Source organism: Panthera onca, chromosome B2, assembly GCF_046562875.1.
Source record: "Panthera onca isolate mPanOnc1 chromosome B2, mPanOnc1 haplotype 2, whole genome shotgun sequence".
Classification (NCBI taxonomy): Eukaryota; Metazoa; Chordata; class Mammalia; order Carnivora; family Felidae; genus Panthera; species Panthera onca.
In genome coordinates this window covers 127,538,017-127,560,191 of record NC_138343.1, presented here as the reverse complement: position 1 = coordinate 127,560,191, position 22,175 = coordinate 127,538,017, and the positions used below count along the sequence as shown (strand labels likewise).

Here is a 22,175-nt window from a genome sequence, read left to right as displayed (position 1 = left end):
TTAATTTTGGTAAAGTTAGAATTATAGCAACACCTGTTCTACATATTGTGTGGATCACATTAAATAAGAGATGGGGCAATGCCTTGAAAACTACGACGTGTTGGGTGTCTGTTATTATTTGAATATTTTCCAGGTGATTGAAATTGTTTTCAGATTTCTAGTTTAGAATGTCATAAAAAACATCAACAACTTCATCTTTGGTGACAGTATGGCACACTGTTAGAATGTTGAACCATAGTAAATAAAGAAGGGCCTCTAAGTGTGATAAAATCCTGCCATTATAGGAGAGACTACAAACAGAAGACCTTGAACCGAGTTGGCAGAGCTCAGGTGGTTCAGCGTAAGTAGAACACTCATGGCCCAAACCAGTAACCTGTTGTTTGAAGCAGAGTGGGGTAGACCGGATGGATTCTGCAGCACCCTAGAACCCCCTTGGCACCATCTGGGAGTGGAAGCAAGACTGAATGAGGAAACGGATAAACATGTCACCTTGGAAAGAAAAAGTCCATTGGCATGGCAGTGCAGTGGAGAGACTCTCAGTGCATTGTAGCCCTTCAACTGTCAATTTTCATTAAGCAAACTGGAGATAAAATCAAGACAAGTCACTTGTGCACACGCAGGTGTGCTCTCTCTCTCTCTCTCTCTCTCACACACACACACACACACACACACACACACACACACGTCTTTTGTCATATGAATTTTTTTCCTGAGCAATAGCGATTTCCAGGATACCAACTAAAACAAAAACCAAACCAAAAAAAAAAAAAAAAAAAAAAAAAAAAAAAAGACAGCAACTAAAACCCCACAAAATTAGGCAGCAGAAACCTCAGTTACAATACACTACATGAAGACAGGTTTTGTAATTTGAATCCACATAAGTTACAGGCTACGAAGCAATAAATCTGAAGGTCCTCAGAAAAGCAAAACAGATTCCATAGCTGCCACTGGGTCTAATTTTCAACTAAAATTTATTAGTTACAAAAGAAATGTTATACAGGGGTGCCTGGGTGGCTCAGTCAGTTGAGCATCCGACTGCAGCTGAGGTCATGATCTCGTTGACGAGTTCCACCCCACGTCGGGCCCTGTGCTGCCAGCTCAGAGCCTGGATCCTGCTTCAGATTCTGTGTCTCCCTGTCTCCCTTTCTCTCTGCCCCTCCCCTGCTCATGCTCTGCCTCCCTCTGTCTCAAAAATAAATAAACATTAAAAAAAAAATTTTAAGCGTTATACAGAAAAATCAAGGAACAAAGATATAGATAGACACTAATTTAAAGTGGCCCCAGGGGTTGAATTTAATAGTTATAAACTTCACAATACTACTGTACATATATTCAAATAATTAAAGGAAATCTGTTCAAATATTTTTTAAAAAATCATATTAATGAGTAAATATGTAGGGATGCCAAAAAAGAAATGGAAACTTTTAGGAAACTGAAAAATCCAAATCTAAGAAGTATAATAACTGAAATTTAAAAACTAGCAATAAACTCAACTGCAGATTTCAGATGATGCAAGAGAAAAAAACCCATGTATTTGAAAAGTTATCTTGTCTGACAAATAGAAAAGAAGAAAATATTGAAGAAAATGAAAAAAGCTCGTGACACTATCAATTGATACAGCACACATGTAGTCAGAGACCCAGAAGGAAAGGACTAAAAGAAATTGGCTGGAGAAAAAAACACATTTAAAGAAAAAATGTTTTAAAATTTCTTAAATTTTATGTTTAAAAATTTTATGTTTAAAAAAACATAAATTAACAAGTCCAAGAAGCTCTGTGAAACCTAACTGGAATAAAAAAAGAGAAAGTCATATCCAGCCACATCAAATTCAGACTAACGAAAGTCAAAAATAATAGAAAGTTTGAAAGCAGTAAGAGAAAAATGACATATTACATAGAGATAACAGTATGATTAATATTCAACCTTTCATCAGAAACAATGGAGGCTAGATATTGGGATGACATATTAAAAGTAGTGAAAGAAAAAAATTATTCAAAATTATTCATGGAGAAATTATCCTTCAAAATTAAAGCTATAATTAAGACATTTTTCAATTAAAATAGAGAGAAATTAATGCTAGCAGAACTGCGTTATTTAAAATGGGAAGTTTTCCAGAGCAGAGGAAAATTGCAGCAGATGGTATTTCAGATATACCAGGAGAAATAAAGAGCACTGGAAAGGATAAGTACGTGACATGTGAGTTCATATAAATATATGTATTTTTTGCTTTTTTATTGGCTTCTTTAAAAAAAATATGTGCATAGTTAAAACCAAACGTATATTACTATATTGTTGAAATTATGGTATATATAGATGAAAACAATGCAAAGAAGGGAGAGGTAGACAGAACCATATTGTTGGAAGTTTCCTATATTCAACTAGAAGTCATTCATTGTGGAATAGGTAAATTTCGATAAGCATGTTATAGGGGCACCTGGGTGGCTCCATACATTAAGTGTCCAACTTAGGCTCAGGTCATGATCTCACGGTCCGTGAGTTTGAGCCCCACGTGGGTCTCTGTGCTGACAGCTTGGAGCCTGGAGTGTGCTCCGGATTCTAGGTCTCCCTCTCCCTCTGCCCCTCCCTGCCCCTCACATTCTCTCCCTCTCTCTCAAAAATAAATAAACATTAAAAAAATGGTTTTTAAATAAATAAAAGTAGAGGTTCTCTTACATCCACCGCCTAAGAGTCGCATTGTAAGAAGCAACAACCTCTCCACCTCCTCTCTGCCATCTTCTCGGCAGCCGCAAAGCAACAACCTTGTGTGAATGCATCTCTATCCACATTGGCCAGGCTGGTGTTCAGATCAGCAACACCTGCTGGGAGCTCTATAGCCTGGAACGTGGCATCCAGCCCGATGGCCAGATGCCAAGTGACAACACCATTGGGGGAGGAGATGACTCTTTCAACACCTTCTTCAGTGAGACGGGTGCTGGCAAGCATGTGCCCAGGGCAGTGTTTGTAGACCTGGAACCCACAGTCATTGATGAAGTTCGCACTGGCACCTACTGCCAGCTCTTCCACCCTGAGCAGCTCATCACCGGCAAGGAAGATTTTGCCAATAATTATGCCCAAGGGCACTACACCATCGGCAAGGAGATCATTGACCTTGTCTTGAATCGAATTCGGAAACTGGCCGCCCAGAGCATGGGTCTTCAGGGCTTCTTGGTTTTCCATAGCTTTGGAGGGGGAACTGGTTCCAGGTTCACCTCCCTGCTGATGGAATGTCTCTTTGTCAATTATGGCAAGAAGCCCAAGCTGGAGTTCTCCATTTACCCAGCTCCCCCGGTTTCCACTGCTGTAGTTGAGCCCTACAACTCCATCCTCAGTACCCACACCACCCTGGAGCACTCTGATTATGCCTTCATGGTAGACAATGAGGCCATCTATGACATCTGTGGTAGAAATCTTGATATTGAACGCTCAACCTACACTAACCTCAATAGGTTGATTCGTCAAATTATGTCTTCCATCACTGCTTCCCTCAGATTTGATGGAGCCCTGAATGTTGATCTGACAGAATTCCAGACCAACCTGTGCCCTATCTCCCATCCACTTCCCTCTGGCCACATATGTCCCTGTCATTTATGCTGAGAAAGCCTACCATGAACAGCTTTCTGTAGCAGAGATCACCGATGAATGCTTTGAGTCAGCCAACCAGACGGTTAAATGTGACCCTCGCCATGGTAGATACATGGCTTCCTGCCTGTTGTACCATGGTGACGTAGTTCCCAAAGATGTCAATGCTGCCATTGCCACCATCAAGACCAAGCGTACCATCCAGTTTGTGGACTGGTGCCCCACTGGCTTGAAAGTTGGCATTAATTACTAGCCTCCCACTGTGGTACCTATGGAGACCTGGCCAGAGTACAGAGAGCTGTGTGTGTGCTAAGCAACACCACAGCCATTGCTGAGGCCTGGGTTCGCCTGGACCACCAGCTTGACCAGATGTATGCCAAGGGTGCCTTTGTTCACTGGCATGTGGGTGAGGGCATGGAGGAAGGAGAGTTTTCTGAGGCCCGTGAGGACATGGCTGCCCTTGAGAAGGATTATGAGGAGGTTGGTGTGGATTCTGTTGAAGGAGAGGGTGAAGAGGAAGGAGAGGAATACTAAAGTTAAAAATGTCACAAAAGTGCTGCTTTTACAGGGAAGCTTATTCTGTTTTGAATATTGAAAAGTTGTGCTCTGATCAGTTAATTTGTATGTAGCAGTGTATTCTCTAATATACTATTTCTGACCTATGCATTAAAACACAACGCTTCATTATAGATCCAAGCTCTACATTTCTCTCATGGATTTGAATAAAGTATTCCCTGTCTTAAGTGAAAAAAAAAATTAAAAAATAAAAGTAGCATTTATAATCCCTAGAGCCACCACTAACAAATTGGCAAGATATATGTTAAAAAGTAAATACAGGATGCAAAATATTTGCTCAACACAGAGAGAAGCAAGGAAAGGAGGAGTAGAGGAACAAAACAGAAATGAAACAAATAAAAATAACAACAAAGTGGCAGACTTAAAGTCCATAATAGACATAATTTTATTAAATGTGAATTGACCAAATACACAAAATAAAAGACAGAGAATGTGAAACTGGATTGAAAAGGCAGGACTCTATGCCATGTGGCCTAAAAGAGGCACCCTTAAATACAAAAATGCAAATAGGCTGAGAGAAAAAAGATAGAAAATAATGTGCATGCAAACAGCAAGCATAAGAAAACTGGAGTTGCTATATTGATATAAGACAAAATAAACTTCTAGCCAAGGAATGTGACTGCAAAAAAAGTGAAACATTTTATGAAGTTGAAAGAGTCAATTCAACAATTGTAAATGTACATACATCTAATAACAGATCTCCCAAAACTGGCAGAAATAAAAGGAGAAATAGAGGAAATAAATTTAAAACCATAGTAGAACATTTTCATATTCCTCTCTCAGTATTCAATAGATAGAAAAATCAGGAAGAATATAGAAGACTTGAATGACACTCTCAACCAACTAGTTGACACACACAGAAGACACCACATAAACCAAGAAGATCTACAATCTTTTTAAACATATATGGAGTATTTGCCAATACAGACCATAGGCCATACAACAACTGCCAATAAATTTAAAAGATTGAAATTGTACAAAGTGTATTATTTAATAACAAAAGGAAACTTGAATTCAAACATAAACATATGTGGAAATTTGCCAAAATGTTATGAAATTAAATAATTTGGAAAGTAAATAAGTTTTTAGAAACCAAATTAACAAATTAGCCAAAAACTAAATCAAAAGGGGAAGTAGAAAATATTTTGAGATGAATGCTAGTGAACACACATAATAGCAAAATTGTAGAATGAAAATAAAGCAGGGGCAAAGGGAAATTTGTAGCAACCCGTGCTTCCCTTAGAAAAGAAGAAAGATCTAGAATCAATGATATAAAATTTTAACTTAAAAAGCTAATATACAACCCTATCTAAATAGAATGAATGAAACAAAAAAAGAGTGGAAATTAATGAAATAGGAGTAAATCAATAGGGAAAATATGTGAAACAAAAAGGTGGCTTTTTAAAAATTTTGATTAAATTGGTAAAACCCTAGCTCACCTGATCAATAAAAAAAGACACAAATTATCAATATCAGGAATGAAAGAGATGAAAGAGAGTTTTCCATAGATATTAAAAGGATCATATATGAAAAACTGTATGCCAATAAATTAGTACTTAGATTAAATGGATAACTTCCTCAAAAGAAACTACTAAAATCTGACTCCAAGAAGGAACAGAAAATCTGAATGTCCCAGTGCCAATTAAAATACTGAATTCATAATTAAAATGCTTTTTACAAAAAAATTCCAAGCCCAGATGGATTGGCTGATAAATCCTACCAAACATAAAAGAAATAATATTAATCCTACACAAATGCTATCAGAAAATGGAAAAGGGGGATATGTACCAACTTGCATTATTCTTCTGACAGAAAAATCAGAAAGAAAAAAAAATTACAAGACAAAAAACCCTACAAATATTCCTCAGAAGTTCAGCTGCAAAAATCCTTAATGACATCAGCCAATTAAACACAATGCGACACAAAGAGTGTAAGAAGGGGAACAAAATATTTGCATTTGAGATGAAGTATGTAAGTTGGAAAAATTCCAAATGAAAGGAAGAAACACGAAGAGCATCACTTTAAAGTCAGGTAGAGGCAGATTCACATTCTGCCTGCATTATAACTCTGGAAGCTTACTAAAACTCTGTGTACCAACTCTAAAATGGGGAGAAGAAAACTCAGGTCATCGGATTGTTGTGAGAAATAAGTGATAGATAATGTATAAACACTACTTACAACAGACCTCAGGATATGGAAGAAGGTCAATAAGTTTTAGATACAGAAATGAGGCTGAGAAAAGCGTGAGAAGGAGCACAGAATTAGAACAGCACGGACCTGTTTTGGTAAAGACCGAGATACATTCTTCTTTTCCTGGATGACTCAACGTGAAGTAAGGGAATCAACTCGTGAGATGGGGAATAAGAGGCCATATTTTGAAGATTTTGCTAAGTAGAATGTGCATTTTATCCCACATCTATCAATGGATAGTTGAAGCAGGTTGCAAAATATTCAAAACTTTAAGAATAGTCTGACAAGTGTAGATAATGGGTGGGAAAGTTAAGATATTAATGTGTGCATATTTCAGTAGTTTGGGCGAGGAAACAGACCTTAAACAGAAGAGAGGGATCTTGCTTTCTGGGGACAAAGAAAGAGACAAAATGGTTCTGAGCTTGTATCTGGATAAACAGAAAGATGGTCATTATAAAATGAGATAGAGGAAGAAGCGTAGGCAAAAAAAAAAAGGTTCAATAAGACACTTATGATATTAAAGTGATCCGACTCTCCCTTTCTGGGTATAGTATGCTTTGCACACATGAGAACTTTCTGCTTTTTAAACAAGTCATTTAACTTGTCTAAGCTTCAGATGACTCATTCTTTATTGAAACAGAAAATGTAAAAAGAGAGAGAGGAATTAACAAACCCCAGACATCATCACAGAATTGCTATATTGCAGTGAGGATAAAGACCTATGTCAACATGAATATTACTGTTATTACTCACATGGCACATAATCTAGTCATATAGAGCATTTACTTAAGCCAGGCTGTTTTCTGGTGTAGAGCATGCTTTTCTTATAGCCAAAGGCAGACTCTGTGTTGACAGGGTTCTCTAAAGTCATAGTTCAGGGAAGCATCCTTTGTTCTCATGAAAGAGAACACTTTGTTCTCTCTCCTCATCTCTTGACTTCAGAATTAAACACTGTGAAAATGACTTGCTCCAGGTTTAGGCCAACTCTCTTATGAATTAGAAGCAGGGGGTGGAGGGAAAAGAAGGAGAGAGATTTACAAAATACATGTGTTCACGAATCAGGAGATTAAACATTTGCAAAAACGACTGCAGTGCAAGGGAGTACGTGTGAATATCATGACATTGGTTGCTGAATCCTCCTGGATTTGATAGGAGAGAGGCACCATTTTGCTTCTGACTGGATCACACGAGAAAGACTTCAGGGAGAAAGTGGCATTAAATGAGCTCTTAAAAAAAAGTGAACATTCATACTAATCTCCCTTTTATAAAGCCTCCCCTTTTTTCCTTCTTTATCTTATACCATCTCCCCCATGCCTCTGATCCAGGGTACCTCATGGTCTTTCTGTTTCTCTCTCTCCCTTCATCAAAATCCACCACCGGGGCACCTGGGTGGCTCAGTCGGTTGAGCGGCCGACTACGGCTCAGGTCATGATCTCGCGGTCTGTGGGTTCGAGCCCTGCGTCGGGCTCTGTGCTGATAGCTCAGAGCCTGGAGCCTGCCTCTGATTCTGTGCCTCCTTCTCTCTCTGCCCCTTCCCTGCTTGGTCTCTGTCTCTCTGTCTCTCTGTCTCTCTCTCAAAAATAATAAACATTAAAAAAAAAAAAAATCCACCACCAACTAGAAAGTTGAGAGAACCATAAGTAAGTGCTAAAACCAGAAGTGTTACAGCTGCCTTCTTCCCTGGGTACTTATAGTTTAACACATAGGGAACAAAATTGATAAATATCTAATGGTAAAATTTCAAAAATTGATAATATTAGCAAAGGTAATTTTTAGGAGAAGGCTTTTGCCAGCACCTGGGAAATCAGTTCTGTCTACCAATTTTAAGTGGCTCACAACCTGCAGCTACATTCTAGTGTGAGTCAGAAAAATATCACAATGGCAACTGGAATGTGACATTTTGAGGGGGGGGGGTCATCCTTAAAAAGATGAAAAGAAAACAGCACCTTATTATTATACAGCATGCCCATGTCCATACAGAACCTGAATAGTTTATAAGAGGATGTGAAAAAAAAAAAAAAAAAGACTGTAAAGGCTTTCGCTTGGATTGTGTCTGGAGCACTACAAGGTCAAAACAAAACAAAACAAAACAGAAACCATTTACGTACCTCCCAGGTATACAGAAATGCGCATCACGGACACTTGCTTTTTAAAGTGTTGACAAACCTGAATGTTAACTTGGTAGCTATGCCCCGCAGTTGTTCACAGCCAAGTCGTTATTAAATTCCTCCTTAAAATATCCCATGGGTTGAGTGAAGGGAATATTTTGATAAGTGCCTAGAATTCCACTAGAAATTTGTATACTGTCTCTGTACTTGAGGCTAATAAAGATATGCCCTCTGGAACTTCCCTAAATGTGGTTTCTATGAGGTTTCCTTTTGTTTCCTTTTATTCTGTTTGCAGGAAACTTTTCTTTAGCCACCTGGACGTCATAGCAGCATGTGTTTCTCTGCATTCCCGTAAATGCGTTTGCCTAATGGCTAATTAATAAATCAAAAGAATACCTAATTTCCCTCCCTTGAGGTAGGAGTTTCTACCAGAAATGTTCGCTGAAACATGTGGTTTTAAAATTTTTTATGCATGAAAAACAAGGATCTGGTGGGTGGTCGGTACAAGTCAGTGGTCACAATGGAAACCAGAGCAAACTGAAAAGCATCTTGTTTCTTGTAGGAAACACGATGTATATACTTAGAGATAAAAGTATGTAAAGACCCAGGTTGGGCAGGGAGCTTCTACAGAAAATGTAAAGGGGTGCGTGGGTGGCTCAGTCGGTTGAGCGTCCAACTCTTGGTTTCAGCTCAGGTCATGATCTTACGGTTATGAGTTCGAGCCCCACATGGGGCTCTATGCTGACAGTGTGGAGCATGCTTGGGATTCTCTCTCTTTCCCTTTTTTCTGCTCCCCGCCTGTTCATGCTCTCTCTTTCTCAAAATAAATAAATAAATAAATATATATATATATATATATATATATTTCTAAATATCCTATATATATATATTTCTAAATATCATATATATATATATATATATATATATATATTTCTAAATATCCTATAAAGTAAATTTAATGTTGTCTTAGAACGAAGTTTTTAGTCGTTTGGCTTAAAAGGTAAATAACAACAACAGGTGATAGAAAAAAGCATGAAATGTCATCGAGCTAAATCAGTAAATCAGTGAAAAATAAATTACTGATAAAAGGGGAATAAGGAACTTATTTTTTAAAAAATAAGAATGCTGATATGGGTATAAATCATCATCCCAGGAGAATTCTGCCTGGATACAAAGATGTGAAACCCCTGATGACCTGTTGACTTTTTTGTTTTTCTGTGATTGATTATTTATGTTTACTGCTGAGTTAGAGTAAGGAGCCAGAGCTCTGACTTCTGCTGCCTCAGAAGCTCCTAACTAAGAAAAAAAAAGAGAAAGGTATAAATGATCCCAGAGCTACTGAAGAGGCAGCCTCTCAAATTGCCCATAACATACTGAAAAGTTATGTGGGGGGTGGTTCATGGAGGTCCTGAGGTTTCTGAAACAGAACACGAATGACAAGTAATGACCATCTCTGGAACCACTCTGATCTCTGTTCCATGAACATTCTGAGCTAAAACAGTTGGATACATATTCAAGTTTGATTCACTTTAGAAAAGAAAAAGCCCAGAACAACATTGAGTTCTCTGACTCCTCAGATATGATTCTTTCCCCATTTCTTCCTTTCTGTGGAATTCAATTGTTCGTGACTGACATCCCATGAATGCACTTAGCAGATGGCCAGCTTCTTTGGAAAGCTGAAAAGAAGTGAAAGATGTGACTCATCTGGATGTATGAATGGGATAAATGTGAAAAGGGTCGGGGGGAAGGAAACATACTTCTAGGCAAAGACACTATCATCAAAAAGTATTGCAGTTGATATAAGTAGGAAATATGAGATATACCTGGCTAGATGGCACATTCTAAGAAGAATAGAGAATGATGAAACCTGCATTTTATGGAACATTTTAAAACAGGGGAAAGATATTATCAGTCTTGCCTGAGAGGTCTTTTGACTTCTTCCAGTTCCTTAGAAAGTAAAATACACATTTTACCTCTCTCCTTTGACCTATCATCGATCGATGCAGTAACAACTAAAATATAACTAACATGTTGTAGCTACCAGGAACTGTTCTATGCATTTTATATTCGTTACATATTAGTCGGGGATTATTTGCACTTTATACTTTAAAAATCAGAGACTCAAAGAAGTCAAATGATTTATCTAAAGTTGTACACCAAGTAGATAATGAAGATTCAAATGTAGATTCTCTGACACCAGCATCAGCTCTTAACATTTCCTTTTCCCTAGATAACCATAATTGTTCTCAGGAGCTTCACAGGATGTGTTAGGGGTTACTGACAGCCAAGAATAAACATGGTATATATTTCTGGAACATCCATTTACCCACCAAAAAAATCTGAAAAAAAAATCACAGGTATATTAAAAATAACGTTAATTTTAAAAATAAATGAAAAAAGTAATCAAACCTCGGTCTTTAAGGTGATGAGACAAAAAGCTCTCTAAAGGCCTGAGGCATAAGGGTGGCCATTTTAGATTTCTTTCTAAGTCAACATGACTGCACATAAACTTTGTTTAAACCATAAGCCTGATTTATGACCACCAAGCATACATTGTGCACCTGTTTGTAAATGAGTAGCCTAAAGGAAATCAATATTCCCACTCCCTGCATGCCTTGCCTTAAATCTTGTGGTTCCTGCCCGTATGATAATCTATAATCTTTTGAGCTTTTACAAGATGTAAAAAGGTATATAGTCCTGTAAAAACTGTTCATTCCCCAGAGCACTTTCTTCCTTGTGAAGATTGTGTTTCCTGAGCAGCTATCCTAATTTGGGCTAGAATAAAACTCTCTTCTAAAATCTCTACAAGTTTTATTCATTTTGCATTGGCAAAGGAAAACTTCAAGGGTGATTGGTCATTAAAGAAAAATTCAGGCTTTCTTCAAATTGCTTACTACAGTGGATGGATGTTGGTGTCCACTCCTCAGCACCCATTCACTCTTTTTTTTCCTTGGATATTTACATCTCCGAAGTTCCCATAGCCTTTCATCGTTTGCAGTCTTGGAGCTGTCACAAAACAGTGTGCCCTCCCTGACTTGCCAAAAGGTTAGCAGAAAGCCTTAGCTATGCTAATGAGCTTTTGTCTTCTAAGGATTTTGACTCTTGAGCCTAAAGTCAGAAAAGATTGTTGGAGCTTACACCTTCTAGTTTGGGTGGTTCACTGATAAAGGCAATAGGGTTTTTATGGCCACAAGGACCCCTGGAGCTAACTGCTTCTTGAACTTTCTTACCCTGGGTCTTATACTTCTTTAATTCTGTGATCTCACTCAGCAACTTACAATAAATTCCCTTTTACTTAAATTGTCCGGAGTCTGTTTACTCTGCTTGCAACTGAAGAACCCTGATGAAGGTACCATTTTCCCCTGTGCAGCTAGAACATTGGTTAATATAAAAACAAAACAAAACACGATTTAAACACATCTTGCCCATGATGTACAATGTGATGTGATGTGTGTGTGTGTGTGTGTGTGTGTGTGAGAGAGAGAGAGAGAGAAAGAGAGAGAGAGAGAGAGAGAGAGAGATCTCTATATAGATTGAAATAGTAACAGAGGTTCAGATCAGGGAGAAGTTATCAATCTGGTATGAATGACCTTTTGTCTTTTTTCCAGTTCCTGAGAAAGTAAAAGACATAAAATCAATGAATATATCCAGACACTCTTGTCTTACTTTTCTTGGGCCTCTGTTAGAACATGTAGCCCTCTTTGTTCTACAGCCACAGGTCCACACCGGATGCACATCAAGTTTGCCCAATAGAAAGTAAGCCCTTGTCCATAGGATCTATGACTCATTCATCCCTCAGTCTACCATTCCAGGGGACAGGATGCACAGTGCTTAGAGGTTCCTACATACAGTATTGTTGCCTGGAATTATATAATTTGCACTTGGATTGTAGAAATAGATTACTGAAAGAGATTTAAAGATTATTTATTCAGGGCTTTATTAGCAAAGAAATCAAAGGCTAGAATACATAAAGTGATTGCCCTAGGTGATCTAGAAAGTTTGAGACAAACTTGACCTAAAAGTCCAGATCTCTTGACTTTAAATCCAAGTAACCCTCCCACTTCTGTCTCATGGCCACACTTCATCTTCTAGGAGTCTAAATGCATTTGACTTGATATTAAGTCAAAACAAGCCTTGCAAGTTTGTCTTAGGGAAGAGTCATTTCAAGTCTACTCAACTGAAATATAAGCTCCTAAGGCAGGATATATGCCTTCCTCTTCTCCTTGTGAGAAGCCTGCTGGGAGTACAAGGGGAGTCAATAAAATCTCTGTTAGGTATGTGCATTATGGACTTCATCCTGACACCTGAAGAGCTGAGGAAGGACTTGGCCATTAGAATATAGCATACATGAATCAGAAGCTACTTAAAAGGGATTCCTCTGGCCTTTTGGAGCAAACTAGTTGCAGGCAGCCCTTTGATCTATTTTCCTCCCACATCAGGCTGACTTTCTTAACATCTGGCAGCCACCTTCTCATTTCCCCAGATTTTTGTATATCACATGGAAATACTGATGTCTGGGTCTCAGTTCCCACCCAAGAAAGGCATCTTTGGGGATGGACTTTGCAATTTATAATTGGAAAATCTCTGAATTAAGTGAAATTCATACAAATCCACTTGAGCTTACCAAAATATTTAGAAAAGAAGGATGTGGCTGGTTAAAAATGTTACCCTGAACACTTTCCTGATGAACAATTGAGCTCTTCCCATGTCTTGGCATTGAAGAGGGAGCCATGTTTTCTTAGACAAGCATGCTTTTTAGAGATGTCTGACACATATTTGATCCACTCACATAGCTAAGAGCTTTTCTGTTTTGGTGGCCTGGCTGAAGAAGAAAAGGAACAACAAACTTCACCATGGAAAATTGAGATGGAGAGTTATCATCACTGTCTGCAAACATGCGTTTTCTGCATGGCTAAGATTAGAATAGCACCAAATCATTACAGGGCTGTTATTTATGAAGAAATTATTTTTTCCAGAAGAAATAGAACCATCTACAGAGAAATTATGACCTTTTAGGCAGAAAAAATGAGTAGGAAGCAGTTTTTAAAAAGAGTCAGAATGAGTGCCCTTGGCAATGAAAGTTAAATAATAACGTCTTGACCTAGGTATGCCTAGTTCTGTTCCAAGGTATGCCTACTGTTCCAAGTAGATTCGCTCAGCTGCCTGGATTACTACGGAACACTGTGCTATGATTTTAAGTACATTATTTCATTAATTCTCAGTTACTCCATGAATAGATATTAGCATTATCCCCACTGTGCAGATGAGAAAATTTAGGTTGAAATCACATAGCTAGAAAGTGATGGGACCAGCTTTTGAACCCAAATCTTGTCTGCCTCCAAAGGGCATCTTTTGACCCATATACTTTACTTCCATACCCAAAGAAATAACAGCAGGTCCTAGAAAAGAAGGGATCAAAGAATATTTTCCTCAGGAAACAATCTTCATAGCATCAGAAGAGATAAACACTTAGAATTCCCTCCTCAGAAGGCTGAATGCCTGCTGTGAGTGAAACAAGTCTGGCTAACATGTAAGCCCACAGATCAGAGCTACTTAACCAAGTACACAAAATAGTGACTCATTCGTGGCCCTCACAGCACTTATGCAACTGTAGACACATAAAGCAATTTCACAGAGCCCCTTAAATTAACATGACAATGATACATAGTGCAAAATATATAGTCTCTGGCATTGGATAGATTTAGGGATAGATTCTGTTTTTCCCACTTATTGACCAAGGTGACATGTTACAATTCACTTAACTTCTCTGAGCCTGATGGTTCATTTGCAAAATAACAGTAATAAAAATAATAATATGTGGCATTGTTTTTAGGATTAAATGAGAAAAGTAAAGCTTCAGGCATCTCGCACTTTTGCCACGACTCTGTTGTTTTTCACTGGATAGTTCTTATTTTACAACAGTCCACAGCCTACAGTCAAATTCTAATCCAAAAGCAGGACAGACACAAAAGGGACATGCTGAGAATTCAAAGAAGAGAAAGATGACGGTTGGGTCCTTCGATGTGTACAGCTTTGCTCTTTCGCCCTCAATCCCCTGGACATGGTGTAGTGGGCGTGGTCTGCTCTGGCTGACATTCATTGTGACCCCCCCCCCACCCCGTTTTCTGAATATTAGGGGCAGGCATTGATCTCATGGGAGGTGTGACGAGAGGCATGTTTAGAGTCTGTCTCTATGGTAACAACAACTGCAACAATAATAATAACAATAAAGTATCTGTGAAATTCTTTAGCCGTATTCTTACTAGTTGAAAATCCTATTTTGGATTCCAGAGCCTGGTCCAAATTGATAAATTCGTATGGGCATGAGAGTGTTCATTGTCTTTCTCTGGCCATATTCCCTTTTCTGTCTTGTCCCCAGTAGTTCACTTCTTTCTCTACGTTTGAGCTAAGAATTGGGAATTCCATCTGGTTTCCCCTTTGATGGAGCTGGAAGAGTGAGTACTTTCAGGTCCTGTGTGTATCTGGAAGGGGTGACAGAAACTGATCCTTCCTGAAATACTCTACCTAAAATAGACGTATGTCTTCAGACATATGTCTCCTTGGCCTCTTGAAGCTTTTCTGGTACATCACTATGCCAAGACCTCTGGCACTATTGTTCCATTTACTAAAGAGTGATAAGATGCCTTGTTTTGTTTACCCTGACCTGGCGTAGGTCAGGGCCCCTGGAGGAGAGTAGGGAAGCTCCCTGAAATACGATAAGTGGGGGATAGAACGCCTCCTGTCTCCTCTGTATATAATTAAATAGTTTATAAAGTAATTTTGCATAGTGGGATCAATGGGCAATCAGAAAGTAAATTTCCTGAAAACACAGACTTCACATAATTCCTATAAAAATATAGGAAGGAAAATATATATCATGTTATAGAGTGATAATGCAACGGACACTTTGCTTTTATAACATTTCATGAAACCATTTGTGACATTTTATGCATTTTTAAAAATCATCGTATTTCTTGAAATGAAGACAAGTTGTACACTATTTTCTGTTTTGCTACATTTCTCAAGATTAGAAATCAAATTGAATGTACGTCTTTCCTTCAAGACACACTATTAATAGTGATTTTTCCTAAATATATTATAAGATGATCATTCACTGAGGTTTGGGAGCTACACCAAATGTGCCAAGAATGTAAAATGTGAACGGTAGGGGGTTTACCTGGTTTTACCCCCGTTGTATCTCAGCTGCCAGTGCGGCAGGCACTTACAAAGTTTTTATGGAATTAACCAACAGTTTATAAAAGGGCACTTCTGTGCCTATGATAACAATCTCTACCTCTGACCACACATTTCTCTCTATTGTAACCAAATCTTTTCCATCTCCAGCCTTTCCCTCAGTCTTTACTTTCCCTCTCCTCCCACGATATTCTTACTTTACTGCCTATCCTCTACCATCCAACACACATACACATCCACCCCCAACCCACCCTCACACACACGCATGCACACTTCTTTACATTATTCCCGAGCTCTGTCTGGAGATCTGAGAAATTTGCTATGTTATTCTCTGTCTATTGACAGAATTTGGGTGCCCATAAGCTAACAGATTTCAATGTACATGGAAGTGATGATTTTATGGGATGTCTTCTTCAAAAAGTAGAACTTTCTCTATAATTTTTGTATTTCTCTGATTTAGTTGTAGTGAATGGAATGTTAAGGCAAGGCCACAATGAGTTTCCCAATGTGAGGCCCCAGTTGGGATGGTCATAACCACTTAAGTACAGTTGGTTGACAAAGTGAGAAGTAATCTAGGAAAAACAACTCATATGCCCATAGTTTTTTTTGTTTTCCACCTAAAAACTCTCTTTTTTACCCACATAAGATACAATCTACAGTAGGGTTGTTTCTCAATTTTTAAAATATCTTCAAACATGCCATTTAAAAATAGCTATTTGAGCCTACGTTCCCTTTATGGCACCCACCAGAGAGTGGTGAGGAAAGGATTTAAAAAGAACATTTGCTCTCAAATGTGTTTTACTTAAAGTACATGATGGCAGCTCTTCTCAACCAGCATGAGCTGCTTGTGTACCAGAGATATTGATTCCTTCACCACTCTGGGGGGCTAGAGCCCTGGGGATGGTCATTTCTGACCAAGAGCAGATTTGTCTGGATCTTCTCAAATGGTAAGTGGTGACACAGGGCTTAGTGGCACACTTCCCTGTCTCTGCAGGTGACGAGCATCCGGCACTTCCCATCCCTCAGTGATACGACTGGTAAACCAAGATCATTGGGAAGTTGTCATACCACTTGGACAACTCCATTAGCAACCAGCTTCAGAGGACGCCACTGCCCATCATGTTCCTCCCGTGGGGAAGCCGTGGGATGACCTTATGTGCCAGGTGCCCCAGAGACAGGTGACAGACCAAGGTCAGCTGATGTGAGGAAGCTTGGCCAGATCCCCCGGCAGCAGTAGCACCAGGTGGTGGTGACTCCAAGCCTGTGTGCTCACTAATCAGGACACATGGTCATAGTACATTTATCCACAAAAGAAGAAAAAGAGACATCAGTTTCTTTAGTAAAATTTCAACTTTTGTAAGTTTTTGGGTGGGTAAAACAAGAGGTTGTAATACTTCTATCACTGCTTTGTGAACCAAGTATTTCTTCATCAAAGATAAGGAATTCCATGTTGCTATTTTAAACTGACTTTGAAAAGTTACACTCAAAAAAGCAAGTTCAAGTTTCGCGTGAAATATTTTGGAAATTTTAATTTTGACGTTGTATACTTCTTGTCTTTGTAGATTTGCATGTTAGGGCATATATGTATGTTACATAATTTTAAAACAAAACTTAAATTTAAAAAAGTGTTTCTAAATATCAAAAATTATCTTAAAAAACAAGTAAATCTACTTCGCATTTATTAATGCCACGAGTGTGCCAAGTAGAAATATTTCAAATTACTTTAAAATACAGAAATTCATGTAGTTTTAGTAGGTTATCAAGGGACACAAGAACTGCTAAAATGCTTAGTTCTTTCAATAATTACATTGTTAGCAGTAATGATGTCATTATTCTGAGAGTGTTCTGTGAATCACATGTATTAAATCAAATGAGTAATTATGTGATATTCAGATTTCAGCATCCCATTATCCTGTAAAACTAGAATTCTTGGTATTGGAGAAAAGAGACAAAAATTTAAGATAGTTGAGGATACCTAAAACCCATACAGTTCTGAAATTGCATTGAAATAATTGTGCCAGAATTAATTTATATTTTTTTGTAGCTCTGTTCATTGAAAAGGCCTAGAAATAGTGAGTAGTAGAAAAGCCTGACCCTGAGTTATGGTCCCTGAGTGCTATTTTTCACTAAAAAAGAATCTTATCTTAAAGATATATATAATTCCTAGGTCTGGGACAGGAAGTATATAAGATGAGCCTGGAACATGTTATCATAGCAGATGAATGAACCTGTGAAAGGCTGGAATTGGGTCAGAAGGACTCAGGTTCTAACCTAAAGCGGTCCCACCAATCAAATGTGGGACATCTATTAGGATGATGACTACAATGGGTGAAAACATATCATATATGCTTATATCCATGAGTTCTAGTAATTCTGGGAACCCAAAACAACCCAATATTTGTCACTAGAGGATGCTGTGGAACTGATTGGTTATTACAAGGATGGTAAATAAAGGAAAAAAGTTGAATGTGTGCTCTGCCTTTCCTATAAAATAGATGTCACTGTACAACCAAATCATAGTCAAGAGGAGTTTCTCTTTATAGATGGGTTCCAGGCAGGCAATGGAAGTAAGAATGACATTGTAACCTGTAATGACCTAATGAATCAGGTCCTTGAGTATCACTGGCTGTAAACCTCACAAAAAGAAGGAGAAGCACTAATTATGTGCCTCTTTATGGAAGAGCATGACACCAATAAAATGGTCTTCAAAACTATCAACATGAATCTGGTCATGCTGCGTGCTTATTTATAGGAAATACATGTTAAACCGCACCACAGTGTGTTGTAACCTGCAAAAATAACCAGGTATCTGCAACAAATAAATTGGACAACAACAACAAAATAAATAGAACTAGAAGGAGAAATCTCAGTATAAAAATATACATAAAAACAGTGGTATACAGTAAAACTGACTGGGGAAAAGAAAAGTCACTGATTTGTAATATTTGCCAATTTTCCCGGTAGAAAAATTCAAAAACCACAAGACCTCTTCAGTATCATGTTGACTTTTCTGAGTCTTTTGCCTTTCCATATGAACTCAGTACCAAAGCACTATTGCAAGTCAGGTTTAGGTAGTAAGCGATGAAACTCAGCCTTGTACAGGCTTCCCAGCTCCTAGAAAACCCAGAGGAATGGGGGAAAAAAAAGATGGTGAAGGCAATGACTACCCTAATACTCTTCACACATTATCATTCTTCTCAGGACCCCCTCATTTTGGAGAAAAGGATGTACGCCTTAGGGACTGCCTGCCCTATGGTCTTGCCCTGGCATTATAGGAGACACCAGAATAGTGGTTCTCAACTTTGTACACAAAAATCAGTACACCACTAGTATACCACTAGAGCTTGTGATTTGCCTATGGTCTGGAGTGGGATCAGGGAATTCATTTTTTTTTTTTTTTAATCTCTTCAGGTAATTTTAACGTACAGCCAGAGTTGAGAACCACCGTGCAGAGAAAATCCCTCTGCAAAATAACTGACGGGGTAAAGCAGATTCTGTACAGTGTGCTTCAAAGGGATTAAGAGAGTTTGAGATACTTATTCCCTCAGTCCTCTGAATTACTTGGGCCCCTGAACTTTTGCCTGGAGCAGCCTCCACTATTTTCCATAATGTGCTGCCAATATATTATCCTTTTCTATGTGTGCCCAAACACACACAAAAACGCCTGGGAAATGTGAATGTAAATGAGAGCAGAGCCTTGTTTCCAGAGAGCACTAGAAAATGCCCACTTGTTACCAGGGCAAGGAGAGAGACACAAAAGGGGCAGATCTCTATTCTTTCCCAGTGGGGATCATAAAAACAATCCTGCAGTGGGAAGCCTATTTGACCAAGGGTTCCAGCTGTTGCTCCCATCACACCCCACATCTCCACCCCTGGTTCCCTCCCAGCCAATGGCTGAGCACTGCAGGGGCATCAGGGCCAGCCATTCCTACCTGGCGGGGTCTGCTGTGATGGGTAGCTTTGTCCCAAGATCCCTCCATTGACCTGGCCAAAATCTCAGAACTCTGCTGTAGTCTGACACTCTCTCCCCACCCCAGTCCTCCTGCCCTCACTCAGGTCAGATGGAAGGTTCTCACATCCTCCCCTATTCCCTTCCCTTTAGCCTTCAGAAGCATGTCCCCCCAAAACTCTCTTGCACTCCTAATTCCATTTTGGCATCTGCTTCTCAGAAGTCTAAAACTAACACACTCCCAATTAGCACATTAGTGAGAATCAGTACATCAGACAGAGTAGCTGTTTCCTTGGAAAATAGAAAAAGACCAGCTTTGAGAGAGCAGATAAGAAAATACATTTCTAGAGAAACTAAAGGAAGTCCTATTCAATTGGTTCAGGAAAGAGATCTTCAGTTATGAATAAGGAGACCAGAGTTTCAGGAGGTGTCCAGCCCTAAATATAAGGAGTGAGTTGGAAACAAAGAATTAGAGCCACAACTCCAGAGGAGAGTATTATAAGTGAGTTACTGGAAAGGATGTGGGCTTATAAAGTGGGGGCCATGCATTCACTTAGTAATTAAGGAACAAACATTTGAATGTTTACTCTATGCTAGATACATTGAATAGTATTGCTGAAAAGAAAAACAAACATCATGGTTCCTTCCTGGTGGAGTTGCAGTGTTATCGTGGATACTAAAGGTTAACTCCCTACTTCTCAGTCTGGCGTGGGGGCAACCCTAAATTTCACTTCTCCGACTGCCTGCAGTTGGGATGTTTTACTCTCCTCTGCGCTGTTAATGCAAAAGATTTTTCTTCCCTATCTGCTAGTATTTTTCTAACCCAGAGTCAACCTTGAACTAAGCCTATTGTGTAACAATTTTGTTTGGGTATCTGCTTTTGCAAGTACACTTTGAACTTCATGAGGTCTCCAGACTCCAACATAGTACAAGGTACCTCACAGGAATTCGATAAACAAATGCTTACTAAGCAAAAAGCAAGACAGGATATTGAAAGACATAGCTTTTAGGAGCAGCAGTGCTCAATGTATGTTCCTGGAAACACTTACCAAGTAAGAGGGTCTGAACTAAGTGGAGGATCACACAGTCTTGCACAGTAAACCTTTCTCTTGAAGAACAATCAATCAGGTTAACAAAATAAAGGCTCTGAGAAGTCCTGTAATGAAGAAAAATTAATTCGTTTACTCTGAATTTTGCTAAGTTTAATGTATTACTATTTACACAGATCTGTAACTTTATCCGGAGGCAGTGAACAGTGATCTCTTTTTAGATACACAATTTTCACATATAAAACCACCCTTACGTTAATATCTTTAGCCTTCTCATAGCAGTGCTCTGACTGCTGTATCATATTTTATTGATCATCATTTTTTCTAAATTATAATTTCTCTACATTAACTATTCTCCTTGGTAGATGCACTGCATGGAAGAACAGGACAGTATCTGCAAGATCAAACATTTACGTGAAGAATGTCAAGATGAGGGAGGTTGGGTCTTTTCAGTCAAACGAACAGGAGAGAATATAGCTGTATCATTTAAAGGTATATGAAGAAGGGTTTTCTATCTAGCATGTTATAATCATTCTTTTTTAATATTTTCATTACACTTCCGTTAGCATTTTATTTGTGTTTATTACTATTAGGATTCGGATTAGTAAGAAGGGAAGTTGACCGGGGAACTGCACACACAAAATAGCTTCAGTACAAAATTTTAATAACAAACCAGTGTCTTGGAATGTACTCATTCTTCCCGTCTCAGAGCACAGAATTAGATTGAAGTGAGCCCACGCCTGTGCACTTTTATAAAGACTGGGCAAGAACGATCACCACTAAGTGGCCAAGAGCAGCCAAGGCAATTAACCCACCATTAAAAGTTGTGATGTGTCTTCGATGATTTTTTTCATTTTAATACTTCTCCGTGTTAAGGATAAGGAAAGTAAGAGAGTGTAGCTTTAGTGTTTCTGAGAGGCTAAGAGAAAAATTACCAGGTGTACTCACAACTGCAAAGAAAAGATCTTTCCCTTCCACCGCCTTCCGGAAACCAGCCAGGGCGCGCCCCGTGGTAGTCTGACATAAAGGCGGGAACCAATCAAGTTCTGCTGAATGGTTTGAAATAAAGGCGGGAACCAATCAAGTTCTGCTGAGCGTTCAAATTTAAATGTCAACCTATAACAACTCTGTAACCTCAAAAAAATCCCTAACTTGTTTGTGCCTGTCTATAAAAGAAGCTGTAAGATCCTTGCTCGGGGCCTCTTGCAACGGCCTCCGGCAACGAGTGCGCGGAGGACCGGTTTCGAACCTGCAATAAACGACCCTTGCCGCTTGCCTTTGGCTCTGGACTCTGGTGGTTTGTTTTCGGGGGGTTTCTTGAATCGGGGCATATCATTTCATAGTAAGAATTAGAAACAGATAAACGTGGATTCAAATATTAATTTCACCATTTATTAGTTGTTGCTTAGTCATGTGATCAGTTAGTGGTAAGAGTACAAATTGCTACCTTGTATTTTTGCTAAAACTGTAAAGAGTTTGTCAGTATATTTAAAGATGAACGTGAAGTATAGATATGAACCATTTTGTTGA

At 38.7% G+C, this 22,175-nt stretch overlaps 1 long non-coding RNA gene and 1 pseudogene across 1 annotated transcript; one reads left to right on the top strand and one right to left on the bottom strand.

The window, feature by feature from the left end:
• Positions 1 to 954: 954 nt before the first annotated feature.
• LOC132667715 (uncharacterized) lies at positions 955 to 21,851 on the bottom strand. Its single transcript, XR_009605321.2, has 3 exons — positions 21,594 to 21,851; positions 20,646 to 20,752; positions 955 to 1,182 (listed from the first exon to the last, which is right to left on the bottom strand). It is a non-coding gene; the product is annotated as an uncharacterized LOC132667715 (long non-coding RNA).
• Positions 2,851 to 4,182, top strand: LOC132667713 (tubulin alpha-1A chain-like; annotated as a pseudogene).
• Positions 21,852 to 22,175: the final 324 nt, after the last annotated feature.